At 49.7% G+C, this 23308-nt stretch overlaps 1 long non-coding RNA gene across 1 annotated transcript in view; it reads right to left on the reverse strand.

Moving 5' to 3' along the window:
* The window catches only part of LOC120496232, a 31542-nt gene extending 10461 nt beyond the window's left edge, over positions 1 to 21081 (reverse strand). Inside the window, exon 1 of the long non-coding RNA XR_005626258.1 lies at positions 14166 to 21081. This is a non-coding gene — a long non-coding RNA (uncharacterized LOC120496232). The remainder of the gene's footprint in view (positions 1 to 14165) is intronic.
* Between the last annotated feature and the right edge of the window lie 2227 nt (positions 21082 to 23308).

The following is a 23308-nucleotide window of genomic DNA, read 5'->3' on the forward strand; positions in this document are numbered from 1 at the left end:
GCCACTAACATGTAACAAGGAAGCAGAGGGGCAGTAAGAAGGTGGGGAGGGGGGCAAAAAAAAGACCTGCCTTCCCACCTGAAGGAAGACACAGTCACCCCTGTGCACTGCAGGGGTGTTGGCACCACACTCACTCAAGGCAGCAGAGGCCCCAAGGATGTACTGTCTGCTGTAACCCAATTCTCTCTGATGGCTGCGCCTCTCCTCCCAGCCTTGGCCAGGACGAGCACTCCTGTGAAACCATCCTCACCTAACACCTGGGGAATAGGACAGATCCAGAGAAATCCAGGTGCTGCAGTGCATAGCCAGAGCAGCCACCAGCAGCAATTCCCTCAAAAGCAGAGGAACAAAAATGCCTAATGGTGAGAACAGTTCTACCATCCCACAGCCACATTTGGGAACAATAAGTCTGGCCCCAACAGAAAGTGTTTACAAAATTATAAGTGCTAAGTTACTTCTTCTGAATTTTTGACCCTTGAGGGTTTTGCTTTTGTGGTTTTCTCCTGAAGCACTGGAAAGTAAAGGATAGGGGATTTTTTTTTTTAATTGCAACCAAAGCCTGAGATTCTGTTCTTCCTGCTTCATTTTACAACAGAAGCTTCAAAAATCAACAGAAAATGAGGAAACCCAGAAATGAGCCTTGTGATCTGCTCTGGCTGCAGGAGTGCCAGAAGCTCTCAGCAGTGCTGCCTGGCCTCTGCCCATGGGTGGGCTCTGCCACGCAGCCTCCTCCCTGCCCTGTGAATCCAGATTTTCAACTCAAGGGTGCAATTCCTTTTTTATGAGCTGCCTGTCTCTTTTTGTTTAGCTAAGAGTGCTTGGAGCCCTTCCCCCACCTCCTTTTCCACTGCTGCTCTGGTTTTATTCAATTCAACACTTGAGGGAACTGCAGATGAAATGTCTCTGAATCTAAATTGCCAGCGATAGATCTAACAGCCTTTTTCCCTCTCCCCTCCCCGAGCTCCCCTCAGACAGAAAGCTCCAGCACATTGTCTCCAGCTGCAGAACGGCAGCAGCAGGATGGGAACACGGCAGGGAGGGCAGGGGGTGCACAGCCCTCTCCTGCAGGCAGGTGAAGGGGCTGGGGAGCCCCTCGCTGCTGGCACTGCCAGGCTTGGTGTGGGTCGTGATGCTGGCTGGCCAAATGCTGTAGGAAAGGCTAGGAAAGGCTAAACTATCTTTCCATAGGAAAAACCCTTGACCTTAGAGCATAGAAAAGTAGTCAAAAGGAAAAATAAGACAAGAGAAAGGAGGAATTAAAGCTGGGAGACACAGAGGAATTAGGAGCTCAAAGGAGTCTGTACATGGGGAAGAGGCTCTTGAGCAGTCCTGTAGAGCAGTTCCCTCCACAGAGCTGGGATTCATGGCATTATCTTCATGCTGGGGAAATTAAATTATTGTCCTTTGGCTGCAGAAAAAAATAATAAAATATTGTCAAAATATTACTGAAACAATAAATATTTTTTTTCTGAGTTTGGAGACAGAGCATGAAGCTTTAAGTGTAATGAGAAATTAAATACTTCACTGGACTCTAAAGCCTGGTAATACTGAATCCTAAAGACAACAGCTTAAAAATATCCACTTGGCAATGTAAATATTAGTCTATGAAAAAGACCAGTTAGTGTGTTAATCCACAACTGTAAATGGTGCCCATTTCCACTCAGAAAATAAAAACCACAACTGACCTCTGTCTTGCTCCCATAGTCCTTCATACACAGGTGGTATGGAAAATTCCCTCCCAATGGAAGGAGATGTTGAGAACAAAACAAAGAAATGGAGTATAAAAATAAACATACCAAGAAGCATCATGCTGACTGCACTATAGATTTTCGTACTACATTAAAAGAAAATCTGCCTTTGGGTGTCTGTTAGGAGAACAGAATCCTGCTGTAGAATCTGTGGCCTGTGCAGGGTCTGGAACCGTGCAGGTTTCCACGGAAATCTGGCTTATTATTTGCAGTGAGAGCTTCCTCATCACAAGAGGTTTTCTGCTGTGGATCCAGCACTTTTACACCTGTCATGAGGAATAATCAGACAGCCTGGCTTGGTTTGAAGCACTGAAAAGGGCACTGCTGGGAAAATGTGTGTTTTCACACACTGTGTGTGAAAAGGAGCGGAAAAGGGATCATATGGCAACATCTGAACACCACCAAGACAGTCCCTCTGGCAGAGCTCTGGATTGCATCAGTGGAAAAGTCAGGGTTTTCTGATGAAACAAGAAATCTGCTACTAGGCAGCTCAGATAATATAAATCTTCCCTGCCTGACATTGCTGTGTCCTGATTTGCTGGGCGAAGGTGCAGACATGTTCCTCCCACCACTCATTTCCCCTCGCTGCAGCATCCCTCATCCCTGCCTGGAGTGTCAGGTGATGGCACGCGAAACACAAGTTACTGGGCACACACTGAAGTGACAGCACAGGGTCTGGTTTTCAGGAGCAATGGATCTGGGCAGCTTCTGTGAGCATCACATGGATGCTGGATGCTGAGGAAGGGGAAGCAGAAACTCTAAAATTACTACACTCTTCATTGTCAGGCACATGCTCTCACGAGAGTGAGGGGAAGCCCAGAAAAACAAAGAAAAATGCTGGACTGAATAGACAGAGGAGCACAGACAAACACAGGAGTAAGCAAACGTTAAAAATTTTGCAGCTTGTTCTGAGGTCCTGATGGCTACAGTGATGTCACTGCCAAGCTGCAAACCAGAGCAGTTTATGATGGAAGATAATTGACACAGAAATCAACCTGGCTGCTCAGTGTCTGGGTGATGAACAGCACCAAAAAAGGCCTCTACACACCAGCTGGTTTTCACTTCTTTACCACTGCCATGAGACAGTCCTGATGCTCACAACTGTGCCTCCACTGCAGCAGCTTTGAGCACCTACCTCCTTCCACTGAGTGACCATGGCTGCAGGCAAGTGTGGAAATACTGAATAACAACCAAGAACTTCACTGGAAAAACCCTCAAGGAAATTCTTGAGATTTCTTGAGGACACAATTTCCCCAAGGAAACACCTGAGATGCAAATATGACAACTTGATACACATGGCTGTATCACCCTGCTGTTCACTTTAAAGTCAGTTTATGTGTGCTCACTGGAGACCAAGGACATGCAAAAAAACCCCACAGGTGAAGGCTGTGGCTTTTGAAGCTGCTGCCAGTGACTCCAGGTTGCTTTAGTGACAGCTGAGGTGCATCTGTCCATACAGCCCTATCATCTCTGGATAAAGAAATACACAGTACTTATAAACACTGTAATGGAAACCTTTTCTGTGAACATGTTGCAGCCATGCTGCAGAGCCCCACTTCACCCATTTTCATGACTGAGGCTTTAGCAGGGAAGCAAACCTCAGCTCCAGTCTCCTTTTCAGGCTGTATGAGCTGTCTACCCCAGCCACCCACCACACCCCAGCCACTCCTGATTCTGCAGCTCAGCATCAGCCCTCATGAAAACAGCTCTTCTGAGGGGACAGGAATTCCCAGCACATGCTGTCACTTACTGAGCAGCCCTCTGAATCCTGCATTTAAGAGAGGTCACTCGTCTGGAGCAAGGCCTGCAGATGAGAGAATGCAGCTTGAGCTAAAGCGAGTAGATGGCCCCTGTAGACTGTAAGAGCAGACACAGGCAAAGGGCTCCAGGGCAGGGCAGTGCAGCAGGGAGGTGACACTGATCTTACTTGGCCTAAAACCTGCCCTGCTAAACAGCAGGACCGAGCTGAGTTCTGGGAGGGAGCTCCAGCACCCTGGCACAGGCAGGTGCAGCTGCAGGAGCCTGGCACAGGGTCCCAGGGGAGTGGCAGTCCCAGGGGCAGATTGAGGCTGGCAGTGGAGCCCCTCTCCCTCTGAAGAGCTTCCAAAGGCAGTGAGGCTCTCACAGAACCGTTGCTGACAGGTTTCAAGGTGAGATGGAAAAGTGTCGCACAGCTAAAAGTAAAAGATAGGAGGAAGACTTTAACCTCATTCTGCAATCATGCTAGCTTTGTCAGAATAAAAGTCAGAGCCAAATCCTGCTGCCTCACAACTTCCCGCTCCGGAAAGTGCTCAGGCACAGACATTTTCCATTGGCTGCCCCTTGCAGGCACAAGGGAGAGGCTCCAGCATCATGTCAGCACAGCAGCACCACCAACAAATGCTGCAGCAGTAACGGAAGGCTGTCGTGATGCAAAGCAACAAGGTCACACCATGTGTCCAAGAGCCCTTGGAAAGGCTCTCAAGATATTGCAGAGGGAAGCTCAGAATTGCTCTCAGTTCATTAGGCTTTGCCTGAGGGGTTTTCTTCCAATATTAACTACAAACAAGCTTAAGGTTTTGTGCATTCAATGCAGAAAGGTGAAGGGGAAGGTTTACCAAAAGCCATTTGTAAATATGCTAAGGCAATTCATATCTGTTTCTAAAACTCATCAAATATCCTGCGTACTAAGTCACCTTAAACAAGAACGTTGAAAAAGATCTGTCAATACAACAGCATCTTTTTCTGCACAGAAATTTTACATCAGTGCTGGCTAAGAGTCTGTGCATAAATTACACATCGCAGAACACACAGTGCAATTTCCTTCCCTCCAGGCACCGACACTGTGTTCCCCTGCAGCCCGCCTGTTCCTCCGAGCTTTATGACCCCGGTGAGATGAGCTCTCGCTGTTTTTTTCCTCGTTACATTCTGATATTTCAAAGCATGGCCTGTTCTCACTCCCATCTCCCTGCTTCACATTATTAATGAATTGGAAAGCAGACATCATTAGTTTTTGGAGACCATTTCTTTTAAAATTTACAGAACCCTTCATCTGAATCCCCAGAGCCAGTCTGCTGTTCTCATCTTGGAATCTTATTAGCATCATATCTCCTGGATCCTGCCATGCAAACTGCATTGCTATGCACTTTCCAGCACTTGACCCTTTTGCGGACGGAATTAATTTTCTCTTTGAAGCCGGAGCAGCATGCTGTTGTGCTTGTTAAAGGAATAAAACTCATGGTGGAAGAGAGGAAATAAGCAGAGGTTATTCTCAGTTAAATATAGGCCACAATGAGTTTTATATAGGCGGGCTGAGAGAGATTGGCCAAAAGAAATAATAGATTGATGACGCTTTATTACCAGAAACACTTCCTAAAATAGCAGGCAAATAAACAGATGGATAATGCTCACTGGGAATTTCTGGGTTTATAGCTTCTCTGTTCAGCAGCATCACCCTTCTTTGCAACAATATGAATCTGTAACCTGTTTCTGTATGCAAAATACCCCTAGAGCTTTGGTGAATTAATGGTGATTTTTGGTGAAATTAATCTGAAAAATGCAAATAACCAGAATTTGCTCCTTGCTCCTGGCAATAGAAAGGCGCCCAACTTCCTATGAAGTGCCTAAATTAAAGCCCTGGTACAAAGAGGTCCTTCTCTAAAAGAGTGTAATATCTAGCACCCCAAGAACATCCGTCTCATTACTACCATCCCTTTAAAAGGCACAATGTCCCCAGCACCTGAATTAGAGTAGTACTAGAAAATGTAGTGTTTGTTGCTCAGTCTGGGCTATTTCTTATTGCACAGGACTCCTGGGACTGAAAAATGTCCCTCCCTCATCTGCAGTGTTTTTATAATTTTGCTTCTCCTGTCTGGTTTCAGCTGCAATCTTTACTATGACTGCTCTAGAGGAAATTCCTTAGTTGAAGACTTCATCCCTTTCCAAAAACTCATCAGGAATATGTTAAGAAAAACTGCAGAAGTTTATTTAAGTAACTTGCAAAAAATACAAAGCCAGAGAGCCCAGAATAGGCGAGCAAGCCTTACACCTTCACTATCAGTAATGGGACCAGGCTGGTCTCAGGGACTGGAACAGGTCTTGCATGGTTCACACAACTGGCTGTGGGGTGGGTCACCAGTTTAAATCCACAGCTGACTGGATTGCTCCTTTCATATGGCTGGGCAGTGGTGCAAGTGAAAGGTGGAAAGAGGAATCCAGCTCATACCAATCACAAAAGGAAGCCACAACCCTGGAGTCCTACCCATGTCATGGAGTCTAAAGGAAGAGTAAAAGCTCCTGAGCCAGGCAGGACTGGAAGTAATTCATTCCTCTCTGTACACACCTGCCCTGTCCATCAGAGCCAGCCCAGAGGTCAGCCCTGGAGATGGTCTTTGCCTTTCAAGGTTGGTTTTGCCTCATTGAGCTCACAAACAGCCAAATCTTGACAGCACCATCCAGGCACTTCTTCCAACACTCCAGAGACCATGTCAGAAGCATACCCAGCACCCCAATCACCTCTCCCTCCCCTTCCTATCTTGCCTGACTCATAACATTGGTCTGCCTGGGAAAGAAAGGTCCCAGGCACAGGTACCTCAGGCAGTGGTAGGACAGTGTCTCATGGTGTACAGCAAACCCAAATGTATTTTCCAGGCTACTGTGCTAGTAACACTGGGTGAGTGAGTATCATGTCCATTACCTTATCCTTTAACCTGTCCTCCAAAGAGCGAGAGCTGTACTCACTATTTTCTCCTCTTCACCTTCTGAAAACATGGCAGTTGGTGCAGAATCTGTCAGGCAAATGGTGTTACAGCTGCAGCACGAGTGCCAGAGACAGACTGGCAAGAGCTTATGAATAGCAGAGTGGATGATCTATAGCCAAAGCCATGGGCAAGTGCTAGCCATTAGTCTGGGCGCTGGTAATGCACTCCCTGAGTCCATTACTCACCAATCCATCAGGCAGCCTGCTACAGACAGAGAGATTCCAGCACTTCTAAATCTGTAAAGCGATGGCTGGCAGCCTGCACTACATGCCCTAGGTTACAAGGGCATGGAGGAAGACAATTCATTTTATGTCATAGCCAGTATTTCTTCTTCTCCTTTTCTGTGTGTACTTAAGAAATGGACCTTCTATTATCTGCAGATTGATAGCCAAGAGAATGCTCTGGTGTCTCTGATCACATTTACAACTGAGAAAGCTTTCAAAGGACGATGAACCTCGCAGTTCTCATTAGGTGGACTAAGTATGGAAACATACACAAGTGCAGATGGAATTCCTTAATTTATGAACAGTGCTTACAGTAGAACTATTTTAGAAAAATACTACTATTACAAGACATTATTGTAACATTAGATATGACAGAACCAAGGTTACCAGCATAATCTGGGATCTTCTGCATAAGTATTTGCTATGGGTTCTGATGCACATCTCACACTGTCCTGTACTTATTAGTTCATACATGCACAGAAAAGGCATCAGTCAGTGCACAGTGTGTGGCTCCAGCTCCAACTTGCATTTATTGCCCACTTTTCAAACGTCTCACAGAACTTTGCTATTAATCTACTTGTGGAATTTCTGACATTCATCACTCTCGTTCTGCAAGGGCAGTCCCTAATCTCAACACCCTTGCAAGAAAAAAGCTTTATAGCACTTCGTATGTTTCAAGCAAAACTGTGAGTGCTCAGCAATTCTGCAAAGAAATACACTCCTGCTCCAGCTGTGGAAGACAAGGAGTTATCTGCAAGGATCTGGCTCGTGTGCTGCCTCCAGTAACACAAGAACCACCACAACCCTACAGCTGTATCTGTCACTAAAGGCAACTCCCAGAGAGGCAGCTCTGAAGGCACTGCTTACCATCCACCAACACTTTCAGGTTCCACAACAGAGGGGAGAGGAATCCCCCACATGACAACCACCAACCACGTTTGCCACATGCTGATCCATTTCCATTGCAGGATCTTTGCACACAGCAAGTCACCAAAGAACAGGCTGAATCACACCTGCATGGCAGGTTCTGCAGTTTGGGAATGTAGGTCAAGAAATGGCAAGCAGTCAAAAAGAGAATCTTTCCATAGAAAGTGTCAAGACTACTTTTATGTAACAATATAAGTCAATATTTACACGTAAATTAAACACAGGAACTTCACACATTACTATATAAATAGGAAGTTAATTTTGAATACCTGGTTGTAGGCACCCTTTTAACTTTCCCTTGCCACAGCCACAGTCTGTAATGATGAGCACACCAAACCCTCCCTCTTCTCCAACCTGATGCTGTTTTCGCTGTCCACAGCTGCCTTGACATCTGTTTTAACTTTCTATTCAGGAGTCTGAGCACAAATAGGAAATGCCATTCATGTCCAACAGAGGTGGATTCATGTTGCAGTAAGCACCCGAAATTTCTCATTGCATGCATTTGAACACCCAGATTTGTAATGCAAAACCACTGACATGTTTTGGTTTGTTTCCCTTTTTGGCAGCCAGTCTGGCCAAAGAAGAAACAGGCAGCCAGAAGCATGAGGTATGGCCAATGCAACCCACTGGAGCTCCCACTCCCTGCCCTGGCCAGAACAAGGACTGGGAAGCAGGGAAATGGAAGAACTAATGACAAATGGAAAAACCATGCAAAGAAAAGCATATGAGCCTGGCAGAACTAAAATCAAAGCTCTGTCATCCCAAGGAACATCACCATCCCAAAGAAGGAGGAAAAGGCACAAAGCAATGAAATGGGAGCAGTAGGAATTCATTTGCCTTGGAGGCATCCCTACACATGAACTCACACAGGCACAGAGGAAACCTCACTCTGCTATTCCTGCAGGGAACCCTCACCCTCAGGCTAACCCTAAAGCAAGCATTAACCTACTTATTGTGCCCTGGGGCAGTTTGTAGGGTGAGGAAGCTGCCTGTTTGGGAGGAAGGGCAGATGTCACCTCAGTACAGTATCTGAGTACAATAATCTATGGTCATCTGAGAGCAACAGCATGAACCTCTTGTCATTTTGGCAGAATTGGGCTAAGGCAGGGCATCCTCCTGTCCTTGTTTTGAGCCATCTCCTTCCATGAATAGACAAAGTGAGACTTCATTACAACAGAAGTGTCACCACTTTAGGAGCCCTTTTCTGGGGCAGCTTTGGAAACTTCAGCTTTTTCCTTCTGTCATTAAAGCTCTCTGACTGAGCACAGAGAGCCCAGGCTGAGTCACCTGTGCCAGGTCTGTTCTGCTCATCTCACAGGATGGGAGAGTGACAAGGGACGTGACCACCCACCCAGCTTGCAAAACTCTCCCAAATCTCAGCTGCTCTCAAAGAGCCAAACACCACCTGCCAAAGTGGGCGAGTGCCAAAACCTCCCTTCTGTGGGCATGTGCTCATGAGGTTTGAGCAGCCTTTGTCCCTGCAGAAGATTTGTCCTGCATCACCTGTTTCTCTGCTCACCACCACAGCCCGAGCAGCTGCTGTTACCCGGGTGCTCGGGATCACACAGCAGAGCTTCCATTCAAGTCATGATCGCAGCAGCAGGAGATGCTGCTGCGGTTTTTAGCACGGGCCATCATGGTGCTACCTCTGAGACACACATCTCTAGGTACTGGAGCAGAGTCCCAGTCCTGGGTCTGGGGACAGCACAGTGACAGTGGCAAAAACAAAGTAAACAGAATCACTGAGCTGGCAAAGTGAGTGGGCACCACTGGGCTGGGCAAAACACGAGAAAGGGTGACAGAGTGTCTGGGGGAGCAGAACCACGGGCACTGTGTGAGCAGGCACACAGGGGAGGCAGCAGCTGGCAGGGCTGAGTGACTGCAGTGATGGTCTGCAGTACTGCTGGCCTTTCCTGGAGGGCTTTCACCTGTGCTGTGACAGCTACAGCCAGTGTGCTCCTCTACCTTATACCTTGGAATACACACTGAAGAAAGGAGCACATGGTTCTAAGGAAGAGAAACCCCAGATCTCTCCACATAGGAGCTTAATCCTACAAAATCTGCTCCTTCAGTTACTGAAGAAAAGTCTAAGTGGCTGAATTCCACTTAGAGCCAAGATATTTAACCATATAATTTCCAATCAGAACTATCTTTACAAACACAGATCAGCTGCAGTGACCACTGTGAAGAGAGTACCAGAGCCACAAACAGGCCGGTCTGATGCTTGGGACCTTAACATCAGGATGAATCTTAACAAGGATCCTGATTTCTGCCTGGGAATTTAGCAGCCTGTCCTGTTTTGCTGAAGAAGTCCACACAGCACCACTTTGTTCCCCAAGTGTGCAACACCCTGATAAAATCTGCCTGCAGCAGATTTTAATCTTTGATGCTTTTGAGTAATTCTTTTAATACAGAATTGTACCTTTTTGCCTCTTCTGCCTGAATCTTTGCCTCCATCGAACCCAGGACCAGTGATATGGCTGCCATCCTGCCACCCTATTTTTTTTCTACACCAGGAACATGGGAGCTGCACATTTATACTGTCATTGTTTTAATTTTATTTATTTTCTCTGTCCTGCAAGTGATCAGCTTTTTTCTTTTTAAAGCCTGCAGTCAGCTTTAATCTACTTAGCTGGGATTAATGAGAGATTTGTTAAACATTTAAAGATTTTACATGCTTTGCTTAGAACTGTTTTTAACTATAACTATCAGGCAAAAAGCCCTGTGCCAAGGCTGGTGATGTGATCAGACAGTGCTTACAGTCACCCTTCTTCTGGAAGACTGAGTAAGGGAAGGAAAGAGATGCCAGCTCCGAATGTGGGTCATTGCACTGGCATCAGCAGCTGCCACTGCCACAGAGTTTGGCATGGATAGGAGTAGAAAACTGGGATTATCCATCCAGCTGAGGCTGGCATTGCCTGATGGTGCATGCCTTAACCAGGAGAGGTGGGAAGGAAACTGTACTTTCCTGGGGGCTGTCTGTAACTGTGTCCTACTGCTCAAAACAGCTTTGGTACTGGAAGAAGGGAAGCAGGCGCGGGAGTGACTCTAAGTTGAATGGGAACCCTTGCTGGAGATGATAACAACAATAATGCCAGTAGGCACATGGTTAAACTGTGCTCTGCTGGGGAGCCCCAGGCACAGAGGAGCAACAGATCACAAGTCCTTGGATCTGTGTTTTAGACAATTTATCTCATTGAGGGGAAAGAGAGCAAGTCCTGCAGGCAAAGGCCCCAGGAAGTCCCAAGGATGGAGCTGCAGGGAATTCTTCCAGTGCCACAGGTGAGGAACCACAGGAGAACACTGGAAGAGAGCAACAGGAATCTGTCAGGTATGCTCTGTTCATCTGGCAAAAGCCACCACCTCAGCAGAAACCCAGACCACGAATGAGCAGCAGTGTGAGAGATCCCCCATGAGCTGTCCCTTGGTACTGACCTACAGAGACCAGACAATCTCATCTGGCAGACAGAGGTTTTGATGCCTGTTCTGAATGACCTTTCCTTCTCCCATCCCAAAAAAGGTGTTTCATCCCTAAACATTCTCCAGCCCTAGGTGCAGCATCAAAACCACAACAGAACATTCATGTGTGCTGGTGGTTTCATAACAATATCAGAAGCAGCACACTGAGCAGCCCAGAGCAGGCTGGGAGCAGCTGCCCATGAAGCCCTTGGCACAAGGAGTGGGACCGGGACCGGTCCCTGGCAGCCCAGAACACGGTGGGGCAGCTCCAGACACAGCAGTGGGCTCTCACAAAGAGTGAGTACCCCTGACACCTGCAAATTGCCCCACAGAAAAAGCTCTTCCTCCCAGCCATGGCCCAGCCTTGGTGCTGGGCAGCCCTGACAGCCTGCCCATCCCTGGCACCCATCTGGAGAACCACACCAGTCCAGTGCCACACTGAAGACCCCAACAGGGAAGCAGACATCCTTCTCTCCTTTCCAGCCTGCAGGGGCCTTTGTGACAAGTGAAACAGGGTGGTTTGCCTTGAGGTTAAAAAGATCTCTGACTCCTGACATTGCAGGGCCACTGATCATGGAGCTGTGGGAAATTCCCCAGGGCCACCATCCCACTTCCTCGCGCTGCTCTCAGCCCTTCCTGATCTCCACAAAGCCCCCTACCTCCAGGGGGACACACCAGCTGTTCCCTGGTCTTGCACCTTCTCCAGGTCAGACTCAGCTGTGCCAGCAAAGACCAGCATGGGGACAGTCACCCCTTGGTGCGGGGGCAGGCACCGACCCCAAGCAGCAACAAGCATAAGATGCTTCAGAGTCTGGCTGTGCTGCTGCCTCTCACCAGCGTCACACAGACTGCATGCCGGTTTGCCTTGTACCTGTATGGAGGGTCTCCATATTCCCACACCAGAAATCTCCAGCCACAGGTAAAAGCACAGTCCATGAAGCCATTGCTTTGTCCTGGGGATGCTCAGTGCGACTCTCACTGTCACAGCTTGTACCTGCATTCACTAAACAAACCACACACAGCCACACTGATGGAAAGTGTGAGATTCTTCACTTTTGAGGCACCTAACACCAAAAATTATTTGGAACCAGAAAGACAAACATTTGGGGTTTACAATTGAAATGCAGACTCTTGAGAACAGCAAATCACACTTTCTTGCCCAAAAGCCCTTTCAGGGACTTCACAGAGCTGAGGAAGGCTGACACTGAGCTGTCCTGACCCCAGGGCTCTCCCATCCCGCTGCTTCTTGTCAGATGCTGCCCAGAGTGGCAGGCTGTGACCCACACAGCTTTCCACCGGCCTGCACATTATTATGTGCAGACAGCTGAAAACGGTGGCTTGCCCACGTGCAAGATCCCAAATGAACCCTCTTGGTCCTCCCCAGATCACCAGACATGCAAAGAAGAGGGAGAAAAGAAAAGAAAATGTCATAATACCTGTCCTGAATATCCGGATATCCCAGAGACCTTTCCAGTGCTGACACGAGTGCTGTGGCGGTGGACGGGACACCAGGGTCCCTCCGCTGGCAATGCCAGCCCTGCGCTGAGCCTGCAGCTCTCCCCAAGGTGGCGGGGCTCAAATCCGAGCAGGGGCTGGACCTGGCGCAGAGCAAACCCGCAGGAATCCCACTGTGCGGGTCGTGAGGGGCTCCAAGCGGCTCCTGCACGCACATCGTGCCTGTGAGCTCGCTCACCTGGAGAGCGCAGGGGCTCTGCGGCTGGTGACAGCCCCCAGGGACACGAGCAAGCCCCGCTTGCCACCTGTGGGACTGCCCGGCCATCCAGCCCGCTGCCCTGGCCCTAGCCCTGCATCCTCAGAGAAGTTCGAGGGGAGCAGGTGGGAGCTTGGTGGAGGGAGCAATGGGAAATAAATAAAGCAAGAGGACAGGGTGGGAAGGGGGGCTCCGTTCTCATTCCCAGACGTTTGCACTCCCAGACTCAAGAGGACTTCGCAAAGCGAGTGTGGACCCTCCTGGCAGGGCAGCCAGCAGCTGCCTCTCCACGCTGCAGTTTTTATAAATTCTGGGAAACACTTTTAGACAGACACTGGCACTCATAAATTATACAACTCATTTGCATATTCCAGTCATGAGACATTATGCAAATGTGACCTGATTTGCATAATGGATTCCTCTTGTCGCTTCACTTGCTTCATGCTTTTAAAAAACAAAATGAAATAAAATGAAAGCACAGGAAGGTGAAAGCAGCAAGTTCCCAGCGCTGCTGCGCCTCCTCCTGCCACACTGTCACCCTCACCGGCGGCACACTGGGGCAAGGGAGAGTGAAAAACCAAAGCCCAGATGGGTTAGTTCTCTCGTCATTACAACAAACTAACTTTCCCTTGGTTTTGATGCTTCACCCCAAGCAACACATCGGAGCCGAGTAGAGGAATCAGGTGTGGCAGGCAGGACGCGACCGTGGCGGCCGGGGCCTGTGGCGCTGGCGGCCGGGCAGGGCGCTGGGGCCCGGAGCCGTGAGGCGCCGCGGGGCTGGGGCCCGGCTGCCCTGCCGCAACGCCAGCGGCGCTCGCTGTGAGAGACAGGTGCACGGCAGAGCCGAGGGGAGGGGTTGTGCCGATTGTTCACAGCGGAACGCAGCGCTGGTGTGGCGGCAGGACGAGGCAGCGGTGCCAGCCGCCCCGGGCCGGGCTCCAGCCCTGGCAGGGCCGGTGCGGCGCGGGCGCCGCCGCCCCCCTGCTCCGCGCCAGGCGCTGCCGTGCCAGCCGGCTGGCGGCCGTGCCCTGTGGGAAAACTTAACTGTAATTCTTCAGCTTTTAAAATCAATTAACCCGTGTGTTAATTAACATCAAGTCGACGGGAGGAGGAGGAGGAGGGGAGAGCGGGAGGGAGGAGGGAGGAAAAGAGCTGCAAGGGCGGATGGCAGCGGAGTTGGCACAGTGCCATCCATTCAGTGGCAACGCCACAGCTCCCTGCGATCGCGGCAGCGGGTATATGTTACGGGGGCCCTGAGCGCGGGCCAGACAGTGCCGTAGAGCCAAGGGAGATTATCCAGACCCCCAGGAGCAAACGGCAGGCAGCGACCGGAGGCACAAGTGCCAGGATTACAGACCAGGCTCCTCCGCCGCGAGCCCTGCGTCGGACGCACGCCATGGGGATGGGGCTCCCCCGCCAGCGCCGCACACCTCGGACTTCCAGCACTTTTCCCCCCTTTAGACATCATTCTGCCGCAGTGGAGCCAGCACAACGGATGCTTTCACACCCTGCGAGACAAAGGCCGTCGTCTCCGCCATGACACCGCTCCGTTCCAAGCCGAGGCCGGCATCTTGGAGTCTTTAAAAATAAATGGAAAAGGGAAATGCGAACAATAAACACAGCAATCGAAAAAACCTCATCAACAAACCCCTTGTGCCCGCTCTCCATGCCAGGGGCAACATGGGCATCTGTCGCAGCAGAAGGCGTTTGTGTGGGGCTTGCTCTTTTTTTTTTTGGCTTTTTTTTTTTCCCCGCAAGCTGTTGGCGTGTTTTGCCATTCAGGTTCGTTTACAATTAATGCCAAAAAAAACCCAACCACACCCAGCCCAGTCAACAACAAACAAAAGGGAGTAGTCGACATGGAGGGAGAAATGCCCAGAGAAGCTCAAGAATGCGAACTCCGGCCGATGCCATTTGCCATTTGGACAACCTCAGGGAAAGGTGCCAAATCTGCAGCTCAGGAGGGACCCGAGGAGGGAATGCGAAGGTCTCCGAGGAGCCGAGGGAAGGAAGGGAGGAAGGAATACCGCTCTTACAGGGCAGGATCAGGCTGCACACAGCCTCTGCTGGGAGGAGAGGGAATGTTTGACGGTGTAGCGAGGTGCCTGTGTATGCACACGCACATGGAACAGTGCGTACAGACACACAGACACACAGGCACACACCGCTCGGGTTGGTGCAGAGGAGCTGTGTGAGTGGGTGAGGAGATGTGTGTGTGCCTCGGTGTACACACGCGCGCGGCCGTGTGGGGGTATTTGTTCATGTGCACGCGTGTAACACACGCAGGGAGATGTATGTCTGTGTGCCTCAGTGCGAGAGAGCGACAGGGAGTGAGGAAGAGACACACACACACACACACTCACCCACCGTCAGTATACATCCCACTTTTTGACCTAGGTGTACACGGAACACAAAATAAAAATCATACTGGAGCAGCAAGCAGGCAGCAGAGATTTATCTACATTCACTGCTATCACCAGGGAGATGAATGGGGCCGATCTGAAGCCCTTCACGAGATCCACTATGGGAGTGAAGGAGGAGGAGGGATGCCACACAGACATGCACAAACTTGAAGACAGAGAGATTTGGAAGGTGCTACTTGTGAAACCCAGGTGGCACTCGGAGGGCGAGCGAGGGAAGGAGCCGTGCGGGCGCTGCGCGGGGTCCGCAGGGCGCGGGGGCTTCTGGACAAGGGCGTCAAGGGACAGCTGGCTACTTACGGTGTCTGCGCTGCTGAGGATCCTGCAAGGTGTTCTGTTGGCACTGGGCGCTGAGCCAGGGAAGGGCACTGGAGACAAAAGGGAGAGACAAAAAATAAAGTCATACAATGGGAATATTAATTGCCTCTCTTGCGGATTTTACAAAACTCACGAAATGTTTTCTTTTTGCCTGGTGGTTTTTGGTATTTTTTTGTGGATTGGTGCACTTCCCTTCTGCATGGAAAATACTAGCATGGGATCTACAGCCCAGCTACAGGGCTCAGGATTAACAGTGCTGGCATCTTTTGGGCATATTTTTTCTTTTAATGAATGAGCTTTCGCTGTTAATGAGGAATAATCGTTTGGCTAATGAGCTTTGAAACATTAAGAGAAAAGAGGTTTTTTTCCCGTTAATTGCCCTGGTGCGACCGCATGGATGGATTACAAAAGACAGCAGTAGGAATGCAGTACAAAGAGGGGAAATGTCTCCTGGTGTGGGATAAATGCAGAGATGGGTGATACATCCCTGCACCTCTCCTTCCTTCACTCCCTCTTGCTCCCTCTCTGCCAACTGCTATGGGTTTCCATAACTCCGCAATCAAAGTGGATGCTCGGGGAAGATTATTATAGTCAAACAGTGAAGCGTCGGCGGCTAATGTCTCCAGTGTTTAATCATCATACAGTAGAATGGTTTTATGCATATTTCATTTGCATATCATTAAACCACGCTAGCGCGGGACATTCAGAGCTGGAGAGGTACAAAGTTGGGGGGAGAGAGTGGGAGAGCGAGAACGAGACAGAGGGAGGAAGGTCCCTGTGATGCCTATCTTCAAAAGCCAGGGACTTGTTCCATGATCTGTCTTCTACTTTTACTAAAATCATGATGACTTGGAAACCTTTGAAGTTGGATATAACCTTGGATTCTTCTAATTCCAGCAGAGTGATGTATTAGAAAGGGAGAAATGATGCTGCGCTAGACATTTAAAGGAATATAAGCTCCAGTGGAATGGAAATAGGAGCTCTTTGGGGAACGAACTAGCAGAGCCAGCCACAGCTTCAACATCACACTGCTGTGTTCATACTGGTGAAGGATACCAAAGTAATACAAAAGAAATGAAGACAGCATATACATTAAGATGGGGATTATATTTACTCTTTCCCTTTTCTTTTCATTTTTAAAGGCACAAAGCAGGATGGAACCAGCGGTAATTTACATGCTATTTAGCGAACTGTTGCCTCTTTTTGTGTTTGTTTTTCTTCTCTGTTTTGGAGAGGGGCGTTTTCACCACTGAAGAGATTAATCAATTATTTGGTAGCACAGATCCTTCTCCACTGGCATTGATCAGGAAGAGAAGGTGGTGGCTGCGGGGGGAGGAATACAGTGGGCTCTTTGTAGATCTTATACATGCACAACATATTAATTGGGGTCTTTATAAAGCTCCCTCAATAGACTATTTCTTTCCTGGAGACCAGCAGCTGGTTAGCCACCGTTGGCGACTCTTCAAACATCCCTTTGGCTGGGGGCAGTCCTGCCGCTGTTTGTTGTTGTGCTTTATTTTCTCTCTCCACAGCGGGGGCTGCGGCTGCTCCCACTGCCCGCGCTTCTGTACAGGAGATGGACAGACAGAATCACTACCAAGACAATCTCTTGAGCTGGACGGGGAACTTTGCTTCCAAATGAAATGCTGTTTTATATTTAAATTACCTTCCTTTTTCCTCCCCACTTCTCTTCTCCTCCAGTCTTTGTGTCGGTTATGAATATTCAGATGAGCTGTGATGTGATTACACTGTACAATTACTTGTGTCCGTGATAGAGGCAAAAGCACTGTGGAAAGACAGAGCCAGATGAGCTTGGAGCTCATTTGGGGTTTGTTTTCTGTATTTTCCCCCATCTCTGTGGCACTGCGGCACATGCAGATGTCGCTGTTGTTCTTCATAAAGCCCTAATGATATGCAAAAGCATAACGACCCCATTTGGGTTCAGAGCATCAACGAAATATTATTGGGGGGGAAATCCTAACTGAAGGAATGTCCACATAAATTATTTTTATTTAAATCAAGAGGTGGCAGTGAGGCAGAGGAAGTCACATGAATACATGCATAATGTGAGCGCACAGAAAGGTTATCGCCAAGGAGAAGAGGGTTTTGCACTGTGCCTGGGACAAACAGGCTCATTTGGGGAAATCGTTCAGCCCGCCATGTGATTTGCTTATTTATCATCACTCATCCCTCAGCCAGGGCACCTGGCGTGCTCGCTGCTGGAGACCTGGAGTGCTGGGAGCTGCCTGGATGATTCCTAGTTATTCAGAAACACCAAGAAGTGTGCTGTGGAAGGGGGACAGGAGAAAAGGAACCAGAGGGAGAAGCTTTAAGTGCTGCAGCTCAGTGACAAAGGAGGGGCCTGATGACAGCTCAACGATGGAGAGACAAGAGGCCATCCCTGTGCTGGCTGATGCCAGGCTGGCATGCACGCTTCCCAAGGGACAGAGGGCTGACACGGTGGCTGCTGGGTCCCCACCACAGGTCAGTGGGACACGGGGTCTTGGGGCAGAGCAGCTGTGGCCACTGTGCCACCGGGAAGCCTGCTGGGGACAGGGAGTCCAGAGCTGGTCAGATCCACCCTCACCCGTTTTCCTCACAGCAGTGAATGGTACCTGGATGTAATGAGAACAAAAACGTGTGGGGAACAGGACCCCTTGGTTGCCCTGTTCAGCTGCTTTTCTGGATTGGGACCTGCACCCATATCCGTCAGCAAGGAGTGAACAAAGAGAGGCAGAGTGAGCCAGCAGTCAGCAGCTCATCAGCTATGACATCAGCTGTGTGACATCAGCTCAGGCATCTGCGCCTCCTATGTTTGCCCTGCACTGATCCTGGAGCTCTACAGCCTCCTTGCACCCTTGGTGGAGGGCAGGTCTTGGGCTGCAGAAAGACGTGGTGCCAGGGAGCGAGTGCTGTTTTCCTCTGCTCTCAAAAAGCTGCAGATGGGACCCACTGTAAGAGAATCCTCCTCTGCCCCCGTGCTCTGGGCGTGCACAGACCATGCCTGTGGCTCCAGAAAGGCTCCTGAGCAGTCCCCTGGGGGCCAGAGCAGGGTGGCCCCACAGTCCCTAAGGGTGTGCCTCTTGTCACAGGCACAGCAGTGGTGTGAGGGGCTGCCCAGGTAACCAGGGGCCTGGGGCAGGCCAGCCTCAAAGGAGCACTGAGACCCCAGACAGGAGGGTTACATCTAGTCTGTGTCTAAGGACCAGTGTGCCGAGGGTGCTGCAGACAGGACAGCAGCTGCTGCCCTGTGCTGTTCAGACTCCTGACCACAGGTCCATCCAGCTGTCACCTCTCTCCATTCCATTCCCTTCCCACATCTCAACAGATGTGTCCCTTCTGCACTCCCTCTTCTGCAAGGGCACCCAGGAGACTGAGAAAAGGCAACAGGCTGCCAGGTCTGATCAAAACCAGGACACCAGGACGGCCTCTGGGCAGCAATTCCAAACCTCAGCTTGCCACTACAAACTACCTGCAAAAATTCCAGACATCAAGGATAACTCAGTGGCAACCTGGCCCAGCAGCTGTGTGTGAATGGCCTGCCCATGCCCACGCAGCCTCTCAGGGGCTCAGCTAATGCTTGTTGCTGCCCTGGTGAGAAGGAATCTGCAGTCAAACCAGCCCAGACCCAAGTGAGCAGCCCAGAGCTGTCTGTGAGGAACAGAGCAGCCATGATTATGGACAGAATGATCTGAGCAGATCATAGAATCATGCCACAGAATGGTTTGGGACAGAAGGGTCCATAATAAAAATCTAGTTCCACCCCATTGACTGCCCAGCCAATGTCTTCCTGACCCCAGCACTGTGACACTGCTGGTCTGGACACTGCAGAGAGCCAGCCCCGATGGTGCCACCTGGCTCTGCCTTGTCCTTCTGGTCTACAGCCTCAACGCAGCTCAGTACCAAGGTGTCCAGACCAAAGAGAGCCTGGGAATATGGAACAACCAAAACCAACAGAAAGCAACTCTACAGAAAGGCCATGCCCCCTCCATGCCCTTGTCATCATTCCAAAATCTGATCCCTTCCCCACCTGGTTTCTGCAGGACAGGATGCCCAATCCTTAATGGTGCCTTGGCATGCCATAAGCCTTAGGGAAGAGACTAAAGGGCAAAGCCTGAGCAGAAACCTGCCCCAAAATGCAGGGTAAGACAAGGACTCACGGACAGGCTGGGAGGCACAAACGTGGTGGTGCAAAGTCACGATCCCTTCCCGTGTTTGTGCTGATGGACAGCCCTTCCTGCCAGCTCCACAGCCCTGTCCACTCTATCCATAGAGCCTGGTGTTGCCAGGTGCAGCCCATCACCCTAACAGTGGCTGGCTGACAGCCTCAGAGGGTTTTTTGACCCAGACATGGAGCAGGCTGCAGGGCAGATCGATAGCACTAGCCATGGCCTCACTTGGCTGACTCTTCTCCTGCAGTCCTCAAGGTTCCTGCTCCTGTCGGACAGGATCTGGCACTCCAAGAGGAGCCCAAAGGCTGGGGACTGGACAGGGGAGTCCAGCAGCCTGCTGCCTGCTCCTCAGGTAGAGAAACCCCCAGAGAAGGTGGAAGGAAGGGTGGGACCAAACCCACTTGAAGTCGCTCGTTGCACAAGTGCTACCAAAAAGGAGCAGGAAGAAGACTGTACCCTGTGCTGGGAAAATGAGCATGGAGCATAGTGGGTGAGGCAGAAGAAGTGGGGCATGGTGCTGGCTGCTCCCCCCATGGAGCACCCTGCTCTGCACAGTGCCCAGCATGCTCAACATGCCACTTCCTACATGCACAGGTGGGAAATACTGCCAGAAATATCACCCCCAGGGTCCAAGACACCCAGATTGCAGACATTTGGAATGGTCAATTGACCATTTGGAAGTCTCCCCATGGAAACTTGAGGAAAGGGCAGCTCCCAGAGCACTGTAGGAGCCATTGTGTTGTTTGTCAATTCACCAAATACCCTGGAGAAATTGCTAGTTAGGAAAAGGAAATTCAAGCATGTATAGAATATATTGCTATTCAAAACACCAAAAGAATTGTTTTGCAAATAGTAGCACTGCTGAAGAGGGGAGAGAAGTACATCCGTCATTTGATATTACATATAAGCAGTTTATTAAAGAATTAAATATTTATGGACTATAAAGCAAGCAGGGCAATGAGTTGCAAACAGCTTGCTGAGAAGTATGTTATAAACATTGAGTCTGTCAGGGACTAATAAAGTATGGAGAACACAAATGTTTTATAAAATCACCAGGCCAGTGATGAATCTGCACAGCTGAGATGCTACAGAACCCATGGAGGTTCGTGCTGCACCATGACCCCAGAGCCAGCACAGGAGGGATGCAGTCAGATGGGGCTGTGTGACTGCAGACAGCCAAGCACTAATGGCAATGCACATGAGTCAGTGCTTGGAGAAATTAGATGTTTCATGTTATTCTAAGCACAGATCTATTAATAGGAAGTTCTGGAATTTTCAGAGTTCAAGGCACTTCTCTCTTTAGCTTTTTTATTGCAGCTAATCTTCCATTTACAACAAAATTAAAGTTTGTGATTCAGATTAAGGCCCCTCCCAGCAGAGCCCTTGCCCCCCCTCCCCTTCTCTAAAGAGGCAGCCCCAGGCACCAACTTCCCTGTCCCCAGCAGACCTCTGGAGCACCACTCATGTTTGGAGAGCAGCGGCTCTCTCCACCTCTGCACATTTGCAAGGAACAACTAAGATTTTCAGTGACTGTACAAGAGGAACAGGTAGGTGGTGGCAGACCCCAAGGACAGGAATACCTTTCTGTTGGCAACACTGGGGGAAGTGGCAGCTGATGGTAATAATGGGCATTTTTTCCTGCATGGAACAGACAGGTTTCATTTTCCAACAGACATCTGTCACAGCAATTGTGAGGAGATTGCTGTTCTGTTAGGAGTGGAGATGAAAGACTCTCCAGACTACTTTATATTTTTGTGCAGTCAAGCCCAGCCCCAGAAGTGATTTTTAATATAGGGTGGACTAATGCCTTTGATCACATCCAGGCAGATTCCTAATAGCTGTCCCCACAATTTCAAGCCTGGTGAGGTGGATGAAACTCCCAGGGGGTCCAGGCATTCATGGCTGTTTGGAATTCAGTCTCTTTGCAAGCTCCAGTCCCCGCTGGTCCCGCTCCTCAGGCTGGGACCAGCACCCTCCCGAGGCAGCAGCCAGAGCTGACACACAGAGGCAGGGTCTGCCCAGGGATGGGGAAGGAGCATGGCTGCTGCCTCCTTCCTGACTCAGGTAAGTCCTTGTGATGTGCCAACGTTAATTAACAGGAGAATCAGCAGGCTAAGAACTGTCTGGGGTTGGTGAAATCAGATTCCATTTAGTAGACAGAGAGAAACCTCCATTTGCCAGCTGCTCTTTCTGCACTCAGACAAGGTGGGAAATTTTCATCCTCTGAGAGGTAATTAAGACAGATTTTTTTTTTTTAATAATTTGCAGTAATTATTCAAGCTTATTTGCCAGGGAGGGTATATCAGACTAAATTTTGGGTTAAATAGCAACCTTTGTTGTCCTGTGTGGAAATGATTATAGCAAGGTTCAGGTCTCAGCAGACTCAAAGGCTACAGAAGGTGTATGAAAAAACCCAGCCCTATCAAAGGCATAAACCCCATTAGTTCCAGATGGATTGCTTGAGTGGTTTCTCTCTCTCGAGCCCAGAGCCTGTTAGCTTCAGGGGTTTCTACAGGAAAGTGTGGTACCTCCCAGAGAGCATCATAACCAAATTCTGCTGTTTCTGTACTGCTAGAGCTGCTGCTGTCAGCACGAGCCCTGCAAGGATCCCTAAGCACGATCCCAAACCAGGACAGTATCCACTGAGCTTCACTGTTCCTTTCTCCCTATTCTTCCTTCCTCCAGCCCAGCTCTCACCTCTCCCCACACCAGCACACCACGACACTTTGCACCCTCAAATAGGTTTCTATACCCCAGTGATTTTACCAAACATTATTCTCTCCGTCTCCTTCCCTACATCCTAAAATGATGGAGCACAGTGCCATGTACTGGGGTTACCAGGGGGGTGCCTGCATTGTGCTGAGCTCTCTGCAGGACACGCAGCCCAGCTCTTGGCCTGCCCCCACCACTGCTCTTGCAGATTCTGGTGCTGTGCCCATCTCCTTTCAGCTCAGCCCCTGAGGGCCATCAGGACACTTCAGTTCACAGCACAGCTCACCGACCCCACATTTGGCACACGTTTCAGGTTACTATTTACCCTGTGGTCCTTTGCTCCTTCAGTGTTTTCCCTCATCTCCAGGCACCCTCCTGCAGTCACACCTCCTGATATCCCTCTTCACTCCCTCCCTCCCTCCCACCTTGGTGTTTTGGTGGGTTTTTGACTTGCTAGAACTTGAAGTTCCTTCTCCCTTGTCTGTCACAGAGCCAGTTCAACGCTGCCATCCATTTCTGATGTTGACACCTTAGCCAGCCTCATTCCTGGAGCCACTCTGGGTGCAGCTGTGGCTCTCCCTGCTCCCTGGTGTGGGTGCAGGACCCCACCCTATTTTTGGACCAGGATGGACATGTCACTAACCCTCATTTGTACCCTTTCCTCCCAGTCCCGTCCCACTGGAGGCCTCGCTGGCACCTGCTTGAACTGCTGCAAAGTCAGCAGTTTCCCAGCCCCTTACCTTCTTTGTGAGGACATGGAGAACAAGGAAGAGACAAACTGCTCAGAGAGAATGCTGCAGGATGAGAATTATCAGCACATTTTATTGGCATATTCCCAGCAGCTAGCATTATGACCCGCAGGGTAGAGGTGAGGAGTT

The sequence above is a fragment of the Passer montanus genome, unplaced genomic scaffold (genome assembly GCF_014805655.1).
Source record: "Passer montanus isolate IOZ18808 unplaced genomic scaffold, ASM1480565v1 scaffold98, whole genome shotgun sequence".
Taxonomy (NCBI): Eukaryota; Metazoa; Chordata; class Aves; order Passeriformes; family Passeridae; genus Passer; species Passer montanus.